The 23,778-nt window shown below is 39.4% G+C and overlaps 1 protein-coding gene and 2 long non-coding RNA genes across 3 annotated transcripts in view; all 3 read left to right on the top strand.

Annotated features, from left to right (window-relative positions):
- Positions 1 to 2,828, top strand: part of atp6v1b2 (ATPase H+ transporting V1 subunit B2) — a 13,686-nt gene extending 10,858 nt beyond the window's left edge. The window contains exon 15 of the mRNA XM_007572737.2: positions 64 to 2,828. The gene's annotated coding sequence lies outside the window, so the exon portion shown is untranslated. The remainder of the gene's footprint in view (positions 1 to 63) is intronic.
- A 919-nt stretch (positions 2,829 to 3,747) lies between these two features.
- LOC107833015 (uncharacterized) lies at positions 3,748 to 5,234 on the top strand. The gene is made up of 2 exons (XR_001658727.1): positions 3,748 to 5,077; positions 5,148 to 5,234. It is a non-coding gene; the product is annotated as an uncharacterized LOC107833015 (long non-coding RNA).
- Positions 5,235 to 14,440: 9,206 nt separating this feature from the next.
- Positions 14,441 to 23,778, top strand: part of LOC107833012 (uncharacterized) — an 11,247-nt gene continuing 1,909 nt past the window's right edge. The window contains exons 1-2 of the long non-coding RNA XR_001658723.1: positions 14,441 to 14,451; positions 18,254 to 18,256. This is a non-coding gene — a long non-coding RNA (uncharacterized LOC107833012). The remainder of the gene's footprint in view (positions 14,452 to 18,253; positions 18,257 to 23,778) is intronic.

Raw genomic sequence — 23,778 nt, 5'->3', positions numbered from 1 at the left:
ACACACACACACACACACACACACACACACACACACACACGCACACACACACACACGCACGCACCCACACGCTCCGCTTCCTGTCCTCTCCTCCGGCTGAGGCCTCACTCTGTAAATACAGTGTAGTGTTGTGATGCTGTAACAATGCCGATGCTCGCTGCTTTCATCTGATGTTGAGGGTAAATCATCCCGGCATAAACAGGAAGAGAAAAAGACCAAACTGGACTTTTAGAAGTTTGTCTCCAGAGTGAATGTCAGGAGCTTCCTGTGGAGAAGAATGTGCACACATTCAATGTGTCAAGAAAATGATGTGGACATGATAGCAGCCACTAGAGGGCGCACACGGCAGAGTTTAAGTCCATCTGAGGGATCGGTTCTGAAGCTTAAGGGAACACCATTATTTACTGAATGTCTACATCATTTCTGTCATCGCATGAAGGACACTGAGTGCTTTGTGTGTTCCACATGTATTCTTTCTGAGGCATAGAAAATCTGATTGATTGTCAGGAAGTCAGAGTGAGCTAAAGTTGAATAAAAATACAGAAAGAAAAACGCAGAAAAGGAGCAAATCATTCAGTCAAACAGTTTAATTTTGATAACTTAACCTTAATTAAACTCACCTTGTTCAGTTTTGCTCTTCTAACTGAAGCATTTAAACTTTTGATTAGACTCTCTTACCAGTTGCAAACATATCCTGTATAGATGGGTTTATAACTGCGATCTAGACACAGTTGTTGCTGTGTATTGTTGATATCATTTTGTAAATTTGCTCCATTGTTTATCCACGTCAACTATGACAGCTCACATAAAGGAAAGCATGAAGAATGCTTTATTATACCAAATAAACAGGCCTGAGCTTCTCAAAAGCGTCTGAGGATTTTTGATCCCCATAAAAAATTCTGCCTTTCAGCAGCTTTGTCAAATATTTAATATATCACAAAGAAACTGTATGTTGCTCTGAGTTTATATCAGCCAGCTAGATGGATGCATTTTAATGCTCATATCAGTATAAAATCAGACAACAACCCGCCGATCCATTCATGGATACAGAATCCATTCCTGGTTCCTTCAGCTTTTCTTGACAGACTCTTGTTATCGAGGTGTCAGTCAGAACGGGCTCTGATCCATATTAAAGATATAAGACAGTCTGGGCTGTGCAGCTCCATTTCCCTTTACATATGACAGAAAAACAGGACAACATGCATTTACAATGCAAACAGAGAGACTGGGTTCTGGAGACAAACCTGCCTCGTTTAGAACCGGACCAGAGAGAAAAAACTTCAGCTTCATGTCTGTAAGCAGGAAATTGACACCGGTGGAGTTATGGAGCCACTCCTGGTTTATTGTTGTTGACAGGTAACTGTGGAAAAAAGACTATTTTTCACTGATGTATTTACAAGCTGCAGTTTTATCCCAGCCCAGATTGTAGCTGCAGAACTGATTAAATTAACTTTAATTTATAATTCTGTTAACATTCCTTTCAAAATTAAAAGGTTCTCCTTAGTTTGTGTATGGTTAGAGCACACATTTAAGATCTGATGCGACTGACACAAAGTCAGCTGATACCCTGGGCTGTCCCTGAATAGATCATCAACAACATAGAATGAATGATACATTTAAAAATGTACTGAAATAAATTTATCTCACCTCAATTTTTTCAGTTTTCTTTTTTTTTTTGGTGGAAATCTGTTAAATGTTCAGTTCTGTTCTCAGCGCCCATTGTGTTTTATTTAGATCATATAAGATATGAAGAGAACTCAATCAATGAAACTAAAGTATAAAATGTCTTCTGGCCTTTTAAAAACATTTTTAATTCAACTGCCTTTGTTTGTGAGTCCAGCAGAGTTAAAATCTGTTTGGAAACCAAAATATTTAATAAGTATTATAAGTGTTATAAAGGTTCCTATGTTCCCTTCAGACCATGAGCTGAAGTACTGTGGATTGATTGTATTTGGGTGTGAGCGGTTGACATTGATTGTAAACTCAACATGTTTAGTGTGTTTCATTAATGTTTTTATATTGAACATCTGCTGCTGAGGTTTAGTTTTCTTATAGCTCCTTCAGCTTGTCCTGTGATTGGTTGGATGGTTATATTCTCCATCAGCAGTTCCAACTCTATGTATTTCTGAAAATATTTATTTTTCTTCAGATTTATTTATATCATCATTTAAAAACATTAGATTTAAGATCAAGAGTACATTTAAAGGTTTATATATATATATATTTATATGGAAATTAAAATTATTCCTAACACTTTAAAAACAGAGCTGTGTTGTTAACCTGAGGGATTCAGACTGCTTTGTTTCTGCTGCACATTGATTGGATGGTGTGATGGTCTGATTGGAGCTCTTTATCATTGTTTTAGTGATTATTGTTCTAGTGGTCCTCTTAAACCAGACATGCCTGTATTGGCAAAGCCATCACCTGAAGTTAAGCTGCCTGTGTTTTAACAATACGCTCCATGTGTTGGAATGTTGAATGTCTTCAGGTCATGACTGTGTAAAATGATGTCTGTGTTCCTGTTCTCTGTGTACTAGTCGTTTTAAAATCCCATTCATCTGTGTAAACTGTGTTTGTGTTTATGCGCTGTGAGCTTATTGACTGGTTCAGTAGAAACTGCATGCGTTGTTACTAAATGTCTCCTGTCGGTGCCTCGGGTTTCATGTCTGACTGTAAAATAAAGGCTGCTGCCTCAGTACTTCTAGTGGCTTTTATTATCTGCATATTTACATAGATGGAACTGGATTACATGACAAAATATGCCATGTGCAATATTTCACCCTACAAACCCAGATGTTTAGAAAATATTTTGAATATTTTTGTTTTTACCATGGCTGTGTTTAAATGTACGATATGACATGAAACATCTATATTTATAGCCAGATGTGTGCAAGGTTTTACATTCATTCATCTTTTCTTACAGATGAATAATCTGACCATTGGAAATGAAGAGAAACTCAACCTTTCATTTGAGAAAAGGGTTCCTCATGGCTCCCCTAACAATTCCTATCAAGTTAATCTGACTCATTAGTTTATTAAAACGTATGTTCCACTTATTTAATGTGACCAGAGAATTCATTTTCACTAGATTTCTTTTAGCCAATCTTTAAACCTGGAACAACAGGAGAGCATGTATGGCAGATTGTGAAGATAACATCTGCAAAAAAACACCTTGAGAAGGTAAAGAATTCCTTCTTCAGAATGATTTCAACAGCTTTTATTTCTATTTTATTAGACTAGATATAATTTACTTTAACCCATTATCACTACACCTAAATAATAGATCACTTTGCATTCGCAGTCTTTACGCTCACACCAAGGGAACTTTACATCATTTAAAATTTAAAGTCTTGGGTGAGGATTTATATTTTTTCACTTCTTTATCCAGATATTTCAGGTTGCTGTTTGTCCAGCTATTTTTCTCATATTTTTATTTTATTTTGCAGTGTTGGGCAACTGACTAACTGAAATATTGATGTCCCAATGTTTAATTATGCAATTGGAATAGAACTGAGCTGAACTGAAACTGTGATTTGTCAACAGCACTGCGGAAAAAAATGAAATGATCCATGTGCTATTAAATTTGGAAAGTATTCATCTGTTTTTGTTTAGTGCAACACAAGGACAAATAGTGTCAACAGACAGTCCCAGAACAGAACCAAAACAGAACCAGATCAGATCCAGATCAGAGTCAGAACCAGAACAGAACCAGTCTCCTTTATCAGGTTGTTGAGCCTTTTTAGGTCCCTGGTTCTGATGCTGATGCCCCAACAGATGATGGCAGAAGAGATGATGCTCTCAACAACAGACTGATAAAAGATCTGAAGCATCTTGGTGCAAACCTTGAAGGATCTTAGCTTCCTCAAGAAATACAGTCTGCTCTGTCCTCCATCAGAGGTCCCCACTCCTGTCCTCAGGGCCCACTGCCCTGCATGTTTTAGGTATTTCGAATTTACTACACCTGGTTTAAATGAATGAGTGATTAACGAACTTCTGCAGCAATTTCAGGAATGCATTAAAGTTAATGCAATCATTTGATTCAGCTGTGCTGGAGCAGGAAAACTTTTAAATGATGCAGAACAACTAGACCTGAGGAGCAGAGTTAGTTTAGGAACAGCCCAAAAGCAGGTGTTCTTACCAACAAACAAAATGTCTCATATGATGAGACTATGAAAGTAGTTTCAGGTAAATAACACGGTAAAATCTGATGTTTTGTTGTTGCTGTTAGTTTTCTGTCCTAAAGCATACTAGCAATGGCTATGAGGGGAGACATTAGTAATGATCTTGAAGATTTCACTGGAAAGGTTTACAAGTTAGTTTACCAATAATCTACCATCCCTCACTCTTACAAGAGTCCCTGCTGTTCATTCTGGGCAGTGATCTGCCTGCAAAATCAGAGTAACGTCTCCAAAGCAGGGTTCATAGAACATGTTAAAATGTAGACTTCATGACAGCTTAATTAGCAAAAGGTCTGACTAATTTCACTTTATTTAAAAGCATTTGCCCTGCAACCAACTTTCAGGTTGCATGTGCTCAAAATAATACCAAAGCACAGATATTATTTGCCATATTAGCTGTACACTAGCTGTCAGGGACGGTGCTGAGGGGGAAATAATGTTTGTTTTCTGCAGTAAAGTCCAGTCACCTCGCAGCACAACACTCCTGTATAAAGAAGCATGCTGGAATAAAACAGGAAGATATGCTTTCTGTTGGGATCTTGAGGTTTGTCAGCTTTTCTCCACTAGAGGGAGCCTGAGACCTTCCTCCTGAGGGCGTGAGTCGGCGTCTGCACACCTGTCCTCCATCTACTCATTTGGAGGCGTATAAGTGGAGGAGGATGCTGACACTTCTCTGCCAGAGTGTTAGCCAGTAACAGTACCGGCTTACCTTGAGCTACTTATACCTGGATCTGTCTCTAGATTCTGACCCTTCTTGTCTCTGTGTTCACAGCTACCCTGGTCCTGAGTTATCAGGTCAACCACCAATCCTCGAGATAGAACCGACCTCACCCCTCAACCCGCTGACCAGCCTCTAGACCCTCAAGGTCCTTCCCCGGTCCAAAACTCCCCCTGAACAGGTATAATCCTCAACAACTGCCTTACAGCAAAATTCCTGGATCCTGAATAATCATCTCTGTCCTCCCCTAGTTGCCCTGAGATTTGCCAGACGAACCAAGGATTCCATTTCTCATTATTTGTATTCATTGTAAATAAATCACACTATTGTATTTCCTGTCTCTGGAGTGTTTCTGCATGTGGGTTTGGAGACTTGACACCAACATGACACTTTCATTTCCAATGAATGAAAGTTCATTCATTGGAAATGAATGAACTTTCATTTCCAATGAAATGAAAGTTTCATTGGAAATGAAACTTTCCAATGTTTCATTTCCAATGAAAATTTCATTGGAAAGAGCTCCACACTTTTGTGTGGAGCTCCACACAAAAGTGTGGAGCTCCATGTTATTGTAACAGTGCTGCAACTGCTATTTCATCATATGAGAACACATATTGTTTCTGTGTGACATCAGGACTGGGTCCACCTAATCTGGGATGCTGATTTTGTCTCCTCTTGTTAAACCCATTGATCAGGACAGGACAAAATATTCTGTCGTTTCTTGTCATTTTTCCGTTATAATAGTCATTTTTGACTGAATCCTAAATAACCTTCAAACTAAAAGGTTTTGTTCAGAAACTGTTGGCAAAATAATAATTATAATATTACTGTATATAAAAGTGATTAAAAAAATCAAGAGGGAATTCAGTATTAATCACAGCGGGAACCTTCTGGCCCATATATTTGCCAAGAATCTGTTCTGATTATGCTACATTATATTTAATAATGCACAAATGACCCATGATTATCACAAAGTTATTATTTCATCAGTGTGCCAACACAGCTAGTCTTTGCTTTAATCAAGCTTTGAACTCAGGGCGTTCAGACTGAGGAAAAGTCCTTTTTAATTGGAGTCTTATTGTGAAGGAGTTTAAAATGAACCGTTTTCCTCTCGGTGTATTAAAGGTCACCAAACATTCACCTCTCTGAATGGACATTCTAAAATTCAAAACAAGTCTAGTCAAAATGTTTTACAGCAATCGACCAAAGTGCTGAACAATTAATGAAATTAATAATAAATTAATAACCTATAATAGGTATTCAAATTAATAATATAAATATGCATTTTGCTTTTGCAGATAACTGTTCTGTTCAGATGACTAAACTCAGCTCAGCTGAGCTTTCCCTGCTTATAACAGCATGTTCTCTCCAGGAAGCTGGATCACAGCTAAGCTGTGTTTCTGTATGAGGTGAAGGATCTACTGCTGCCATGACTTCATGCTTTTCTTTAGCATTGAACGTATTTGCTTTTCTACTTACTTAAACCCCACTGAGTCTGGTTCTGGTTCTGCTTGAGGTTTCTTCCAGTTAAAGGGAGTTTTACTTTCTGCTGATTACTGCAAAGTAAACACAATGCAAGTGGCAGCAGAGTGCTGCTCATACAGGCGGAGTGATTGCTGAAAGTTATTGGCTTAATGATTCTACTGAGTTTCCTCAGCAAGGAATCTTTTGAATAGATGATAGATGTTCTGCATTTGGACAGCACTTTATCAAGCACTCAGACATTCACTCATTCACACACACATTCACTCACTGATCATGGTATGCTACATTATCTTCAACCAATTTAAACCCAACTTGACTGCATTGTTGGATAACCAGGATCAACTCGAGTGTATTGGTTGTGAATCTGTCTGTAAGATTGGATTAAATTTTCAATTCTATATTTATTTTTGTGTAAAGTGCATTGAGACAACGTGTTGTGAATTGGTGATATCTAGATGAACTGAACGAAGCTGAAAATATGAGAGCAAGAATGAGCTGAGTGGTAAAGCTTTCCGTTTGGATCCATGAGTGGGATTTATGTTTATTCAGCTGACAGATGCTTTTATCCAAATCAATTTACAAGAATGCAACAGTGTATGGATATGGAGAGCCATTTCAGGTCTCTATATTTTGGCTTTTTTGGCTGGAATGGCTCTCCATATACAGTCATAAGGCAAAATAATAAAAGGTCTCAGTGATTAGAACAAAGAAATGTGGATCCTTGTGGTCAAGAAAAACTCCATATTCTAACCCCACTGAGAACCTGTGGTCAGCAGGAGGAGAAACAGGAAGCAACAAATGGTGATCAACTCCAAGCATCATCAGTTAGGATGTGGTTGACAACTTAATATGTCAGAGTACACTACAGACGGGACGAAATTGTGCTCATAATAATAATAATAATAATAATAATAATAATAATAATAATACTAATAATAATGTGAATGATTATTTGCATCAGGCACCAGCAACCCTCCCAACCCCACTGATGGACAAGGGTGTAAAGACAATGGATGGATGGATTATTTGTATCAGAAACCTTTGGCCAAGCTTGTAGATCTCCAGGTGACCACAGAGGGGTGCTGTGGTACTGTGATGGATTACCCAGGTATTGATCCTGCCGTCTCATTCTGAAGTCCAGTAATAAAACCGAAGGTGAACGAAGATGATGATGTTCACTTCTCTTCCATCTCAGATGCTCGCAGCGTCTCCCAAATACCAGCAGGTCATGCGTGAAAGTTCAGCTGAAAGATGAGAGTCGGCGTCGGTTAAGTGCCAGCAGCATCTCATAGAGACCTTATTAAAGATGAAAGCAGCACTTTGAATGGCTGCTAAACCCAAACACTGGTCACAAACTCTGATTGAGGAGTTCAACCTGAACTTTACATGCACTTAGATGAAACAGCTCTAAAATGACTCCCATGGAAGATTATGTTTTTTTTCTTTCGTACAACAAATTGTTTGACCCTCTTACAAGACACCGAAACAAGGAATTATTACCAGTGTGTCTTGATTATCTGATAAATAAAGAAGTGAAAATAAATAATTTGTTTATTCTTACAACAGCAACAGCAGAATTGGTTGTTCCACCAGAGAGAATGATCATATAGTCATGACTTCAGCTCAGGGTTTAACCTGAATTAGAATCACAGATGCCTTGGAGCTTTTTGTCAGCCATTCAGCCAATTTAAGGAGAACAAACAAGCTGCTGGGTAGTTTGGGAACATTGTGTTCACCACACTAAGCATGGAGCAGTAAAAGCTAAAGCTAGAGTTGTCTGATGAACTCCAAACAAGAACACAGATCTATATGTTAAAGCTAAAGTCCAAAAGTTATCTACAAGGAGCTTCATGTTCCTGTGACCACAATCAATCAATCAATCAATCAATCAATCAATCAATCAATCAATCAATCAATCAATCAATCAATCAATCAATCAATCAATCAATCAATCAATCATGTTTATTTGTATGATAGTGCAAACATCACCAATCAACCTATTGATCTCCTGCTCCATTTTTCCCTCATTTGTGAACAAGTTTCAGAGATACTTCAACTCCTCCACTTGGGGCAGGACGACTTCCCTGACACAGAAAGGCACTCTAGCCTTTTCTGGCTCAAGACCATGGTCTTGGATCTGTAGGTACTGATCCCCATTCTGGTCACTTCACACTCTGCTTCAGAAAAAACTACAGATCCCGATCTGATCAAGCCAAAACAAACAAATATCACACATTCACATCTGCAACAAGCAGATATGCGATCCTATGGTACCAAAACGTATCCCCTCAGTCCTTTGGCTGCACCTAGAAATTCTGTTGATAGACGTTATCAAATGGCAGCCTTGGTGGACTTCAGCTCTCACCAGGAACTAGCCTGACTTACTGCCAGCAATGCTGAACAAACTTTGACACGGGTTATACAGAGACCTAACAACACATATCAAAGGACCAAAGGGCCCAGTACCCCATACACCCAGAGCACCCCTCACAGGGTTCCAAGAAGGACACTGTCGAATACCTTCTCCAAGTCAAAAGCAACAAATTTTGGTTGAAGATTAGAAGGCATCTGCAGCCGTGCATCACTAGCTGTGCATCATTATGTAGTACAAAGCTACATGTAGCTTTGTAGCACAAGGCATCATCCAGAACCTTAAGGCCCTCATCCTTAAGGAACCAATGGCGAATCTCAGCCACCCCCTTGCCACAGTGAAAGAAATACTGGTGGGATTAAAGAGGTCTTCCAAGTACCGACCTACTGGCCCACTGTCCTACAAAGTCCAGAGTCGAGGTTGTGGCCCATCATCCCAACTGCAATCAGCGTTGGATGATGGACCAGAATTGCCTCGAAGCCAAATCCTCCAAACTCCTTCCACGCCCAAGTACTGATGCTTGTATGAACACACAGCTGGCTATAATGTCCTGGGAGAATTTCAGAAAATATAATTGGTAATCAAGAGATTATGTGTTGTTTTTTCAGGATAAATGTCCTTGAGCTTCCATTAAAATTTGCTTGAAGATTGGAAGGCAACTGCAGCCGTGCATCACTAGCACAGAACCATTTGGTAAAATGTAACATTCTCAGAAGCTCGATGGCATTTAGTGGCAGTTCTTGGTGGGATTCAAATTGATGGAACTGCAGCTGAATAAGAAATGGAAAGAGCTCTGAAAAAGACATCTTAATGGATTTGTGTGCAGATGTTGAGTAATTCATTTGCTGTGCATGTTGTGGACTAGATGTGCAGAACCAAAACCTTTAAACATGTAAATATTAAACAAATTACTGGACAACAAAGTTTCTGGATTATATAACCAGAAACAGTTTAGTTATTTGTCTTAAAATGTTAATAATTGGAAATATGATTTTAAAAGTGTATGAAATTTAATAACATGTTTTAAAATGTGTCTTTATGAAGCTGTTCTTACCTCGTATGACAGAATAACAATAAAAAAAAAACAACCACAATACATTTAGCAGATTTAATTCCCTTAAATGATGTATAATTGTGCAGCCTCCACAGGATACAGTCCAGTTGTGCCAGTTGATGAAATCCACTTCATTTGATGGGGAGAAACTTCACACCTTTAACAGTATAGGGTCAGAGGCTTGGCTTTCTTTTATTTACTTTTTAAACCTATTTTTATCTTTATAATGATCCAACATAAAAAACCAAAAAAATCAAACGAAACATACATTTTCCATAAATCCAACATTTGACAGGTTTCCCCAGGAGAGAATGCTATTTGGCAGAAATTCTGCTGCTTGAATTTCTATGTGACTGGGCATGACAACCTCAGGAAAACGCTCCCCTGAGGCCTGTTGAGTTATTTGCAGATTCAGAAAGTGTGGTGGATTGTAGGTTTTCTGATGTCAAACGCAGAAATGAAAAATAAAAAAAAATAAAAATAAAAATAAAGAAGATATTGCCATTTAAATGTTTGGCTGTCTGGAAACAAGATTAGGGATAAAATAGGTCTAATCTATTAGGCCTATTTTAGGCCTAACCTGAACAAGCTGTTCAGGTTGTAGCTGTTCAGCAAACCTGAACAGCTACAACAATACTTTGCAATGCTTCCTTCCCCCATTTGAAATCTGGGCTGCTGATCCAACTCTAGATGAGTGGAAGATAATATTAACTACAACGTTAGACAATGTTTTCTTTCAGCCCACAGAATGACATAAATAATTATTTTATTTTAGGTATCACAGGTACTAGATACAGTTAGTCAGCAAGGCATGCAGCTCTGCTCAGACCTGCCTGGTTTCCATCATGTCTTGCAGGGCCAGGCTGCAGAGGCCCAGACCTGCATGCTGGTATCATGCTATGTATCATGATCGCTTTCTAAAAACAACTGAAGTTCTGAAACTTGACAATGAGGAAATGAAAAGTACTCCTGCAGTCATGAATTCCTCCGATCATATAAATAATTCTGCCGTGTTTTCTGAAGTAAGGATGTATGCCTGTTAGCTTCAAGATGTCCAGTTATTATTGGAAATAAATTTATGGTTTGATTCGATCAGTAGCTGATATTTATCCCCTTCTGTTTGGTTTATCAGTTCTTTTCTCTGGATGAAAATAAGTCATAGTTTTGAGATGAAGCTCCTGGGCACTTTTCCCATGTAACTGATCATTACACTGGTAAGGAAACAAATTCAGGTCAGATTGGTAAATAAATTGCTTAATTAATGATTAAATAAATGAGGCTGATATATTTAAGTGAGATCTTTTTCTATGCATCTGTGTCTTTATTCTGGAATTCTCCCAGTTTAGGTTTATCCTCTTTGCATTGGATTAGTTCCTGGCCAAAAGTAAAATGCAAATCTTCTTCTAGCTTGTGAGCCTGTTCACCTGTGTGCTCCAATGCTGCCGTCCTGTCTGCCCATCCGTCACTCTGCAGCGATGGGTGTCGAGGTGAGGCGTCAGTTCAGGTCTGCAGGGAGCTGCATGTAAATCAGCTGGAGTCTTGGGGTGGCAGTTTTAGACGTTTCCACCCCAGGGGTCAGCCAAGTGTTAACCTTCCAAAGTGCGAGCGGACACGTGTGTCTCGTGTGCACAACACAGCCAAGACACACTTAAATACCTGCTGGCAGAGGATAAAGGCTTCCTTGGTTTCTGTTTATTTTTGCTGTGAAAAATGCAGTGAACTCTTTAGGTAGTTCATTACCATACAATAAAGTCTACGGTAATTATTGATGTTAGAAAAATCATTCAGAGAAATGTCTATGGGACACAGAAACGGTTATGGTTAAGAGAAAACTGTTCCACGATGAACTCAGATATTCTATATTCCTTCCATGGATTAGAATTGTCTCTATGTAGACTCTATCAACTTCCAGACACAAAAATATGGCTGATATTTTTCATCTATGAGCCGGTTTAGTAATAATAATCTGAGGTAACTCTCTTTTAGCTTTTTTAAAATGCATCTTGACAGTGCAAAAAAAAGAGGAAAATGTTGAGACTTTGAGTTACATTTCCTTATAAAGGCATTAATACATATTGAACATTGTGATTTCAACCATCATGATAACACCAGTGTCCTCCTGTACCCATTCAACTACATGGAAGAGTTCTGAAGGTGACAAGGAGTTAAAACCAAAAATGTGATTGTATTTTGGAAAAATATTATATTATAGGCAAACAAGGAGGATGAATGAATGAGAAATGGGATCTGGCTCTGTACTCATACAGCACCTTACCAAGTCCAGAGGACCCAAAGTTCTTCACACTGCAGTCATTCACATAATTATTATGGTTCTGCTATGAAACAAAATGCACTACTGTTGGCTTACATATAATCTAAACAGTATGTTAAAGCTTTTGACTGTAATTTTACAAAAAGCTCAAGGGGTCTGAAAACATTGACACATTCTGTACAATTTGATCAAAATGGTTTCAAAGACTACATGGAATGCTGACTTTCATCACCTCCACCTCAGGGGAATATCCTCCTCTCCTCCTATGCAGACTGACAGGGAAGTGAATGAGTGAGAGTGATGCCGTTATGCTGATTGACAGTGGCACCTCTGGTTCTCTACACTGCTTTGATTGCTCACAGTGACTGGCCTTGTGCCACCCTGGTGCTCAGTGACTCATTCAAAGTGGATGTGGATGGAGTCGCTGCTGGAAGCTGTCTGTGGATTCTTGCAGCAGACAGTGTCACATGGTGCTGCAGGGATGTCGCAGCATTCTCAGTGGAGTTTCTGCAAAGTTCCTCAAGATTTAGACAGGTAGTGGCTAGAGCTTATATACCAGAAACCTTTTTGTCGGTTTGATCAGAACTACAATACACACACTGGTAACTGGCATCTTATTAACCATTTACCATTAACCATGTAAGATCTTTTGCAAGGAACTCTCAATGTAATAACAAAAACAACAATCTAACAATCAGGTTTTTTAACTGTGAGAGGAAGCCAATGAAAGAGCACAGATCAGGATTTGAACCCAAGACCTTATTGCTGAAACACTGTTCAGCCCTGATTCTAATGTATGGATACCAAATATAATTAAAAGATTTTACTTTTAAAATTTCTGTTTTTTTACCCTGATTGATAATTATCTATTTCTGTTGGTGAGGACCACTGAGATGCTTCCCCTGCCCTCCCTCCATGTGATCTATGTTCTACCAGAACGATCCAACAATCCAGCGGAGAGGGTTTTAGAAGGAACACGGTTCAGGTGGACGGCCAAGAAGATTTCCATTGGGAGAGTTGAGGTGACAGAGCAGAGGACAGAAGAAACTGGGGTATGAGCGGTTAGGCAGTTCGGAGAACCCAGGAGAACCTACAAATGCATCAATGCTTATTCTTAAACTCCCACCTCCTCCGAGACATCAGTGGTAACAGTAGGATGTAACATGTTATAGACAGCAAGATTTCTATGTGATTAGGATGGAGAAAAACATACAAACAAGACAACCAACAAAGGCAAAATGACCAAAGGAAATGAAACGGGTCAAACCAAAATTATTAACAATACGACAAAACAAGACGGAATAAACAACAGGAGAAAATGAAAAGTTAAAAGTGTATGGAGCGATCTGAACAACCAAAGAAAACGGAAAATACACAGCTGACTCTCTGTTTCACTCTTAGCCATCCTCCTCATTCTTTTAGCCAATCTGCTCTTTTCTGTTGGTTTGTTGTCCTAACAAACCCTCATTTGCTGCTCCATCCCTGAGGACAGCAGTAGGCTCATGTTTGAATAATGGCAGAGAAAGGATGGGTCACCAGATTTGTGTGTGTTTTTGCATTCATGTGCTCTCAGCAGTCTTTTTTGCACCTTTCCACATCCATACATTTTTGTGGAGGAACAGACTGGAGTCTCTCCAGTGTATCTGGAGTTGGACATGTGTTGGTGTGTTGAAGCTTCTTGTCACTTACAAACACTCCAACAAATCCATGAGGCAGAAACACTGCAGATAGAGTTCAAAGGGATTCATCCAGCATGTGACAGATACAGAAAATGGATTTCAGCGCCTGTCAAAACAAACAATACTTTTCTGCTTGAGGCTCAGAGAGAGACAGCTGGAGGGGGCTGGAGGTAGATGAAGGATAGTTCTGAGCTACCTCACCTTAAACTTCAGTTGTGCTCTCTACATGTACAGGTGCAAACAGATGATTGGCTGGACAAATATAAACTCATGCTATTAGTTTATAAAACTGTGATTCTAATCTAGTAGGAGTATGTCTGAGGTAGTTGTTGCAGAATCCTAAATCCCACTGAAGCTCCTGGAACAGACCAGGTGGATTCGGACAGGAACAGCCTGTCTTACAAACACAAATGAATGTCATCGCAGTGTCAGGCAGAAAAGTCACAAACAATAAAATCTTAAAAAGTACGGTTTTGGCTTGTCTCTATTATGCTGCCAAAGTAATGATTGTGTTGCACCTTACTGTGCACGGTGCTGCCATAGACTATGATAACACCAGCACCACAAAATGTTGAAATAAGAATCCTACTTGATTGGTTGTCTGTGCCCTGGACCCTGTCTGCAGGACGCATTGAGTGAGAATATATTTTCAATATCGATCTAAAATCAATCTTTGCTCAAACTGTATTGTACAGTTTGAGAACAGAGACACTATAAAGCAAACTGAGGTCTCAATGGTTGGAGGCCAGAGTACTCCACTCTATTCAAGAATACATTCTAAAAGAGATAAAGACAAGCATACATTCATGCATTCATTCAAAACCATCAGATTCATATTTTTATGGTAACAAATATTGCATTTGGACTTTATGTAAAGATTATTTTGGCTTAAGTTTAATGAGTAAGGCCGTCTGCATGAGCATCTTGGTCAGCCACTGTGTAAATATGTATATCTGAGTTTTCAAATGTTTGCAAAAAGTTGCGTTAAACACAATCCTGAAACCACATTCATCATGTGAGTATTTCATAATAAATCCAATAAAAACAATTTCATAGTGTCTTAGGTAGCATTTTCAGTGACTTTCAACTATTTCAGTCATTTTAGCACTTTTTAGAAGTTGTTTGGTTTTTTTCAAGTGTAACAGACACTGAGACAGAAAAGAGAGGGAAAAAGAGAAAAGGCAAAGAGACAGATACTAATATACTAATACTGATAGATTATCTCAGAAAACTGGTAGATTGGATGTAGTTTCAGCTCCTTAAACGACCCTGAGGCTAAACTTTGAACAGAAAGAAACTCCCAGCAGAACCAGACTGAGACAAACACAATGCTGACATGAAATGACTGCAGAAAAATACTGAAGGTTTAAAACGATTATAGTAAATAATAAAAAATTATAATAGTCCAGCTAAGAAGCAACATTTGCACAGGGAGGTTTCCCTGCATCACTCTGAGAGGATATTTATACATAATTTGCATGGTGGAAAGAAGGACGTCATGGGAACCTTTAATACTGGATTTTAACAACATGACAGGTCAAGGCACTGCCAGAAGTTAAATCAGGCTGATAAGGCTTTTCCTTTTTACTTCAGTTAGGATTGTCAAAATAATTTTTATTTGCTAAATTCCTCAGCAATGAGAGAAATCAATTTTTGTACGACATCAGCATATTTTCTTTATACTAATCATGAAGGAATTTTAGCTCCTTCATCACGACAGAACCTGTTCAGTTCTTCCTACAAACTTTTACAGTGCCTGAGGTTTGGGCTTTGTGTTGGATGCTTCTAAAACACTCTGCTGTTTACGTCCGTTGGTTCGTAATGTACTGGCATCCTCAGGTCAGTGTCTATGTGCAAGATCCAATGCGTCCAAGCTTCAACTTCCAGGCTGATGTATCCACCAGCTTTAGGTTTACCAGCCTCTTATTTTTCCTCCAAATGTACAGATGGTTAAAATACCCAAACACTTTAATTTTAGATTCATTACACCTCAGGAAAATGTCCATAAAAATGTTATTAAATACATTTTAAAATTCTAAAAAAAAAGGGTCATTTTCTGTAATGACAACTGACTCGTTGGTTTGGTATGATTTATTATCAGAGCATCAGAGCATGAGTATTTCAGTACAGTGTGTAAATATCTCATTTCAAACAGAAATGAGTGAAGGACAAAACCTTGTGGAACGCCTCTGTTAACCTGGGTCTGCATGGAAGATTTATTATCAAGATGAACAAACTTGGATCTGTTAGATGTGATTTCAACCAGCTCACTCCTTGTTGAATTCTTTTCAATCTCTTTTTGATTCAACCTGAGACACTAAAATAAATAAAGGATTTTTCCTGCCCTCTGTGTTGTTATCCAGGTGTAGCTGTGACTGACATTTTGTTCTGGTCACTTTCACTCAGACCAACATGGATGCTTGGTCCAGGTCAAGTTCTCTTTTTATTTAGCTATTGTTTTCTAGTTGAGTATTGCTTTATAAAACAGGGATCTGTGTCAAAAGCCAGCCATTACACACCCTAAGTGATCATAAAGAAAGCAATAAGTGTGTGATAATGTGTATAAGCAGACAAAAAAATGGTAGCTTTTAGCTGCCAGACGTGTGTGTATCCAGCCAAGTCACAACTGTATTTGTGTAAAGAGTCTCGCTGGGCAAATTGCAGTTTAAAGAGGACAAGGGCATAGCTGTGATGATGTGTGTGTGATGGTACACAGTTGTTTGTGCATCTGTGTGCGTCTGTGCTGCTCTTGGGGCTGGAGGCCTGTGATTGATGCTGGCAGGTGTTCGTCCCCTTACACGCTCACTGACATCTCATTCCCATCCGAGTCACTCAAACCGAGGCCTGCGGGAAGCCGCCGATCGCAGGCTGAATGCTAACCAAGACAGACCTGCACGCCTGCTCCACTATCTGATAAGAGCACATGCTGATGTGACAGAGAAGGATCAGAGCTGGCATGTTCTCACCTCAGCTCCTCTGCAGTCACTGGCCAGCGGAGAGCCCAGATAAAGGGAACGAGGTGGGGGGACATAGAGAGGTGGCAGATGATGAAGTCAGCAGGCAGTCGAGCGTAAATTTGGAACAGGAGACAGAGAGTTAAGACAGACGACATCACTGTTGAGAAAATGCAGAGCTGAAAAAAAATCCACATTTTCCAAGACAAACCGTTTATAAAAACACCTGCTAACAACTTCTATGCTTTCCCACTTCTTTCCACTGACTGTTGACAATTAATGGTCCATAATATTTAATATTCAAAAGTAAACCAGAAAGTGTTCTTCCACTTCATGATTCACAAGAACAAGTTCCAAGTTCAGTTTGGATATGTTAAATGAAGAATTCTTTGATTTGTGTTCACTGCCTAACCTCTAAACAAAGGTCACAGCTCCAACATGCAGAAAGAGAAAATGGATTAAAATAAAAAGAGTTTGCACATGAAGCTTCTGCTGCAAAATGACTTGGAGCGTCAGTCAGTCACTCTCGGAGAGAAGCCACTATGGAAATAAGTGTTGACTAAGGTTTGTGTCTAAAGTAGGAGAAACTGGAAAAACTGACATTTATCTAATACAAAGAAGACTAGTAAGATGAATTAACTGTTGAAACTTAAAGGGGACATATGATGCAAAATCTTGTTCTTTAGCCCTTAAATAAATTTTCTTGAGTTAAAAATATATTTAAGTGTGTAAATCCTATAATATTGATTGTGATACTAATTACAAAAAGTTTTACAGAATTGGGTTGAACATTTGTATTGTGTTCAACAACCAGTGGCACTCCCATAACTTCACTGTTTGGGACTGAACTCTGTCCCCACAGAGCTCAGTTCATCACAAACTACCTGTGGAGTTTGAGAGTCAAGCCTGCAGTCCTGACCTCAACATGTGGATCAGCTTGGGTGCATTTTCTGTTTATGCCTGAAAGTATCATTAAAGCAACTGCAGGTCGGTCTGAAATAAATGCTGGCTGAGAAATGTGATGCCACCAGTTAAACCATAAACAGTTGTGATGAAGGGACAGACCACTGAGGCTCCTGTCCAAGGAATAACAAGTTACACTTCAAACCTCAATTATTCTGTCCAGTAGCAGAAACATATTTTTGACATTGGCTTAGATGATTTGGTAAGTTCTTTAAATTGGGAAAACCTTCAATCTCCACTATAACACACAATCAAATTTATTGAATGTGGCTGTAATAAATAAATAAATAAATAAATAAATAAATAAATAAATAAATAAATAAATAAATAAATAAATAAATAAAAGAGTACACTCAGTTTACAGTCACTAGGTAGGAGCTATAAGAGTTTAGAGGAAAAGCTTGCAGACAAACTTCAGAAATATAAAACCAGAGTAAGATGTATAGATGGGAACTGAGAAGATGGCAAGCTTCCCTAACAATAACAGCACAGCCAACCAGCTGCCTGAGCCTGTGTTCTACGGAGAATCCAGATGGAGATTTGAGTTTTGCCACAAATTAGCTTCAATTATTCAGCAAGGAAGTCATGAAACACACCAGAAATTCCATTTCTGTATAGCACACAAAGCCTGGTCAAACTCTGACGAGCTCAAATTGACCGTTTATATTTGATAACCCTTCAATGTGGCTGAATAACAGAGTTCTGCTGCTGATAGATTAATAATTGAAACCACCTTTGGAAAAATGCTTGTTATATTTACTCTGTTAATGTTTTAGAAACATGCAAGGGAGATTATCTATCTAATTTGACTGCCAACATGAAATTTGTAAGCGGTGACTGTTGATTTAAATTGTTTCTGATTGTACTACCACTTTCCCTCACAGTTTTCTTCTTGCCCCTGCTTGCTCTTGGAAACGTTCTCTCACGCCAACGTCATTTGGGATGCTCACATCATTTGATGGATGGACACAATGGTTCATCTATAGGAGTGTTAATAGGACCAAAAGCCGTATAATTGCACACCAATTAACACTGACAGAATGACTAATGTTAGCTGCTCCCATTTGTGTCCTCTTCCCCTCCGCCTCCATCACTCTTTTCTCTACCTTTTAGATGAGTTTCCTTTAACATCCTCTCCCTGAGCTCCCCCCAGCCGGCTGTGTGTGAATCCATCTATCCTGACCTCGTCCTCTACCTCACCCAGGTAGAGCCATGAGGGTAAAGCTGCTGAAATAGCTGTCTGTCTTTTTGAACATTTTCACTCTATTTATGCATTTTTACTGCCTCCACTCTTGGCTTGCTGATTATACTGTTTTCTTGTTTAATATGCTGATGCTAGTCATATGCATAACACGGGTTTGTCTCAAATAACTACTGCGCAGGCAAGCTACAGTGTGGGAGTTCCTGCTGATAAAAAATGGAAGCTTTTTAAAGCCCAGGATTAGAAAGGTGTGAAAGAGAAACATTCAGCAGAAATGCAAGGGTCTGATATGAGGCATGTAACTATATCAAAGGGATTACAGGGCTTTTGTTTCACACCAGGATTTTTACAAATATAACAAAAATCACATCCAACATGTAGTCCTGTCAAACCATCAGGACACTTTAGTTAGGATCCTGGGTTGTTTAGTAGTTTTAGACTTTGATTTATTTATTCTAGACTGATTATTCTGTGTTCCTTCTTATCTTTCTTTGATTAGATAAGTCTTGTTTCTGTTTTACTTTAGTTCAATCCTTCTTAGTGCTTGTACTTATGTTTACTTCTCGTTTCTAGTTATTCTTAGTTACTCTAGTTTTATTATGTTTCTTAAATGCAGTTATTCTTTAGTGTTAGATTTACATCCTGTTCCCCTGTGTACTCTCCCTTGCCCCCTGTGCCACCCTCTCTCTCCCACCCCTCAGTCTGTCGCCTGCTCTCCACTCACACCTGCAAACAGTTAACTCAGCCTAGGTTTTTGTCTCAGCATACAACCTCCTAGTATTTAAAAACCTTATACTCAGTCACTCCTTGCTGGTTTCTCTCATCTATTCTCATGTTATTCTTCTTGTCTGTAAAGGTGCTTGTTTTAATTTCTTTGTTTCATTCTCTTCCTCCCAGAGTTTACATTTGATCTATCTGAATTCAAATTCATTTCAAAGTGTCTTAGTTTACTTTTCATATTTTCTGCAGGTTAACTGTTGCATTTATTCGACAGAACTTTCCTATTTAAACAAGAAGCACCTCCTTGGTGCTGAGGTATTAAAGGGCCAGGCATGCAAAAAGTCCCAGGATAAACTCAGGTATACAGCCGTTTTACAACTTATTCACATTTGGCTGATTGTGTGGAAATGATCTGAACTGGTAGTTCAGTTTATTTAATCTTTAAATTGATTTGCTTTTGGTTTTACTTGGTGCAAATTTTAGACCAAAAAACAAATCGTGGCCAAAAGTACAAGGAGGAACGGGAATGAGTGAAAAAGGAAGTACAGCATGCTGACATGTGGACATCTGTGAACATGGAGGCTTACTTGACTCTTATCTGTCACTGCATTAATGAGAATTTGCAGTTCTGTACCTCTGGGTTGAGAGTGCAATACTTCCTACAAAGTTAAACTGCTGACAATTTGGCCCAAGTCAAAATGGCCCAAGTCCTCCATGATGGAGGACTGGACAATAAGCTATAAACGTTAAGTGTCTTGTGAGCGTACTCTCTTTCAGGTTTGGACAGATTGAACACGAGTTTGAGGGGAGTGGACCACCAGGGAGGAGCTTGAAGGCTCAGTCAGAGTCTGTGGTGGTAGAGATGAAACTCAAGATTTGCTGAACATTCTTTGCAAGTTATGAGTTTCTGAATATTGTTGATGTTAATTCAGCATTCAGAAAGTACCTTTGGAAGAGCTGAAGAACTGACCTTTTCAGGTTATGGAGGCCGTAAGGGGGAGCCGACTGGAGACGGGAAACGAGAGCCCCACGACATTCTCTCTCCAATTTATGTGAGGATTATTGAGAGGCAACCAAAAGAAGCTGAGGACAACTGGAGTCTGGGAGGAGGGAAGCACAAAAAAAAAAAAAAAAAAGGTGAGCAACTCCCAGTGATTATCTGATACCAACAGGTTTGGTTTTGTGTGCAATCCTGGGTAATAGGTTGACCTGAAATGTTGGAAGAGGAACGACAGGTATCTGAAGTTGTTAAACCAAGTTTTCATTGAGGATGTTCTGCTCACACTCTGAGTCAACCAGTGCATAGATCTGAAAATGGTTCTGGTTAACAAGAGAACAAGAAAACAGTCAGGAATCAAATTTCTTAACCGCTCATAGTCTACCAGTGGCCCTGACCAGCAGCACCAAAATGACTCAGCTGGCCACAGTACAGGCTCCTGTCTTCTCCTGTCTGCATGCAGCGCTGCTTTTCTTCAGGCGACTCACTGGCTTGGCTGAGTTGCACAGGTTCCTCTGTAGACTGACTGGAGGGAGCAGGGTTAGAAACAGACTGTACAAGAGGAAAACTGGTTGAGTGATGGAGCAAGTTTGTTTTTTAAAGTTTCCTCTGCTGCATTGCTAAAACTACAGAAAGCGCAGAAAATTGAAGTCATCATTAATAACTTCTTCTGTTCTCTGATTGGCCTGGTAGAAAATTGACTGGAGAGAATCCAAGTGAAGAGGAGCGAGCCCAGACTCTGCTGGAAGCCAGGATTTCCCCCCAAGTAGAATTAAACAAGAAAGCAGTTGCCAGGCTACACTAAGACTACATCATTAAAAGCTTTTACTCCATTCTGTGTTTAAGTTTGAAAACCAGGTTGGAAAACCTGTAAGCCTCTTCCAGAAAAATCCACTGACCATACTGTTTTAAAGTATAGAGTGAAAATGTGCAAGATAATTACTGCATTATGATTAAGAACAAAAGCAACAGTCTACTGCCACTTTCTCAATATTTTTGACCCGCATTTTAAATTCACTCAAAGAAATACGATCAGGACTTTTAACCCTTGTATGTAGAAATGGGGTCCAACTGACCCCACACACGTAAAACTTGTATCGTTTGCCTCAGTCCTCACACACACAAGGGTTAAGTTTGTTTTTGAGATGATTCCAGGCTGATGGTGTGGAAAATGATTCTGTATGGACTGAGAGAACACGGAGCGTGATGACATCCTGGGATCAGAGGTTGTGACTGGTGTGTTTGTGTCCTCTATAGGAAGATAAATATGAGGACAACAAGTACCATGATGCTCCTTTGCCACCTCACAAGTGAATGGAACTTGTAAGATTGCGAGCGTCAACGATAACGCTGTTCCTGGTCTTCAGATTCCTCTTCCCCTCTGTCTGTTTGCAGATTTTATCAGGACTTTCTCCTCTCAGCTCCTCGGGCCGTCTTCCTGGAAACGCCGACATGAATTTCCCATCGCTCACTCCTCTGCCTGTCCGCCCTCCAGTGTCCATCACTCCACCACTCCACCCTGGAAATAGACCACCCATCCCACTCACCGGTCCCCTGCTGACCTCAGCTTCTGTGAATATGCTCACCGCCACCTGAACACCATCTCCTCTCTGTCAGCAAGAACCTTCTTCTCTAAAAAGAATCAAATATTCCCACAGTCCTCAGAAACATTTCTGTTAATTTCTTTGTAGTCCAAAAGTAACATGTTTTTTTTAAATCATGGTAAAATACAACTTCACAGTTCTTGCATCAGATGGTAAATATTGCAAATAAATGGCCTCATTAACAGCAGCTCTCCACTTTGTGTGATCAAGTTCAGATAAAGGACAGTTCATAATAAAAACCATGTCCTGGGCTCACACTATGTTTAGCTCTCAGCCTCACAGTGAGGCTGAAGTCTTTCTGAATGTTCCCTCTGCTCACCATGCAGACAGGTGTGTGTGCAACACAAAGCAAACCCTTCTGACCTGCCCACAGGCGTTACTTCAGCCTCTGACAGGTGAACCTTCACTTTAGCACGTCACATCAGAATTAACAAAGCTATTAGAGCATACAGAGGTTTGTCTTTCATGAAGGGTAATGTGTTCCACCATTAGTGACACGTTATTCGCTGAAGGAGAAACCGGGGGGTTCCTGGCCCCTCTCTGCAGGAGAAGAGCTGCAGATCCGCCTGCCAGGGTTTCACTTTCCATGCAAGGACACAACAGACTTTCAGCAGTCAAACTGCTATGATCTGCAAAAATCTGTTTTTAGTCTTTATCTTTATAACAAATGCAGTCAAATAAGATCAAGACAGACTGAAATCACACAAGTAGGACTGCCTATGTACTGTCTTAAAAAAACATCTCCCAGAGTAAATTTCAGCAACAAGGCAGTTCTAAATACTTTAAACACAAGATCTTCTTAAATATTTAAATATATGACATTAGAGATGCAGTGGAAAAACTGACTGGAAGCTGATTACTAGAAGCTGGTTGTGCCATGATGTTGGGTGGGTGAGATGGATCCAAATGCAAACAGTCAGAGGCAGATCGTAGGTGAAGAATGTTTAATGAAAACTGATGAAACAAAAGTGCAAAAACAAACAAACAAAAAAAAACAAACAAAAACTGCCTGAGTTGCACAAAAGAGGAATCCACAACAGAAAGCCATAAGGATAAAAATATCCATAATGGGATTTAATAGGAAGAACAAGAGAGAGGTGAATAAATACTGGGAGTGTGAAGTTTGAAACAATAGACTAGACTAATTGAATAACAGGTTTCAGGTGTGAGGGGAGAGAAAGAAATTGCACAGGGGGCAAGAGAGAGAGCACACAACAGGAGAACGAGGAAAATGAATCTAAAAGAAACTTAAAACCAGACACAAGGAATACATACACATACTAAAGTAGAATCACTGAGAAAAGACTGGACTAAAGTGAATTAGAAACAAGACTCATTTAAACAAAATAAGGAATACAATAATAATGGAACTAGAATGAAATAACCAAATTGCGAGGAAATCTTGGCCCAATTGTAGTGAAATCCCCCCGATCGTTGGACAGCACCGTGTGTGGAGTGTTCTGGTCAACACACTCGCCTCCTCAAAGTTTATATTCTCACATGTCTGTCTTCCTGATAGGCATGTTCAGGTCACAGTGATGGTATGTCTGCTAATGCATCTGAAGTTCATATATAAAAGCTG

This window comes from Poecilia formosa, unplaced genomic scaffold (assembly GCF_000485575.1).
Source record: "Poecilia formosa unplaced genomic scaffold, Poecilia_formosa-5.1.2 Scaffold307, whole genome shotgun sequence".
NCBI lineage: Eukaryota > Metazoa > Chordata > Actinopteri > Cyprinodontiformes > Poeciliidae > Poecilia > Poecilia formosa.
The sequence above is the reverse complement of the archived record's forward strand: the minus strand, read 5'-3'. Positions and strand labels throughout refer to the sequence as shown.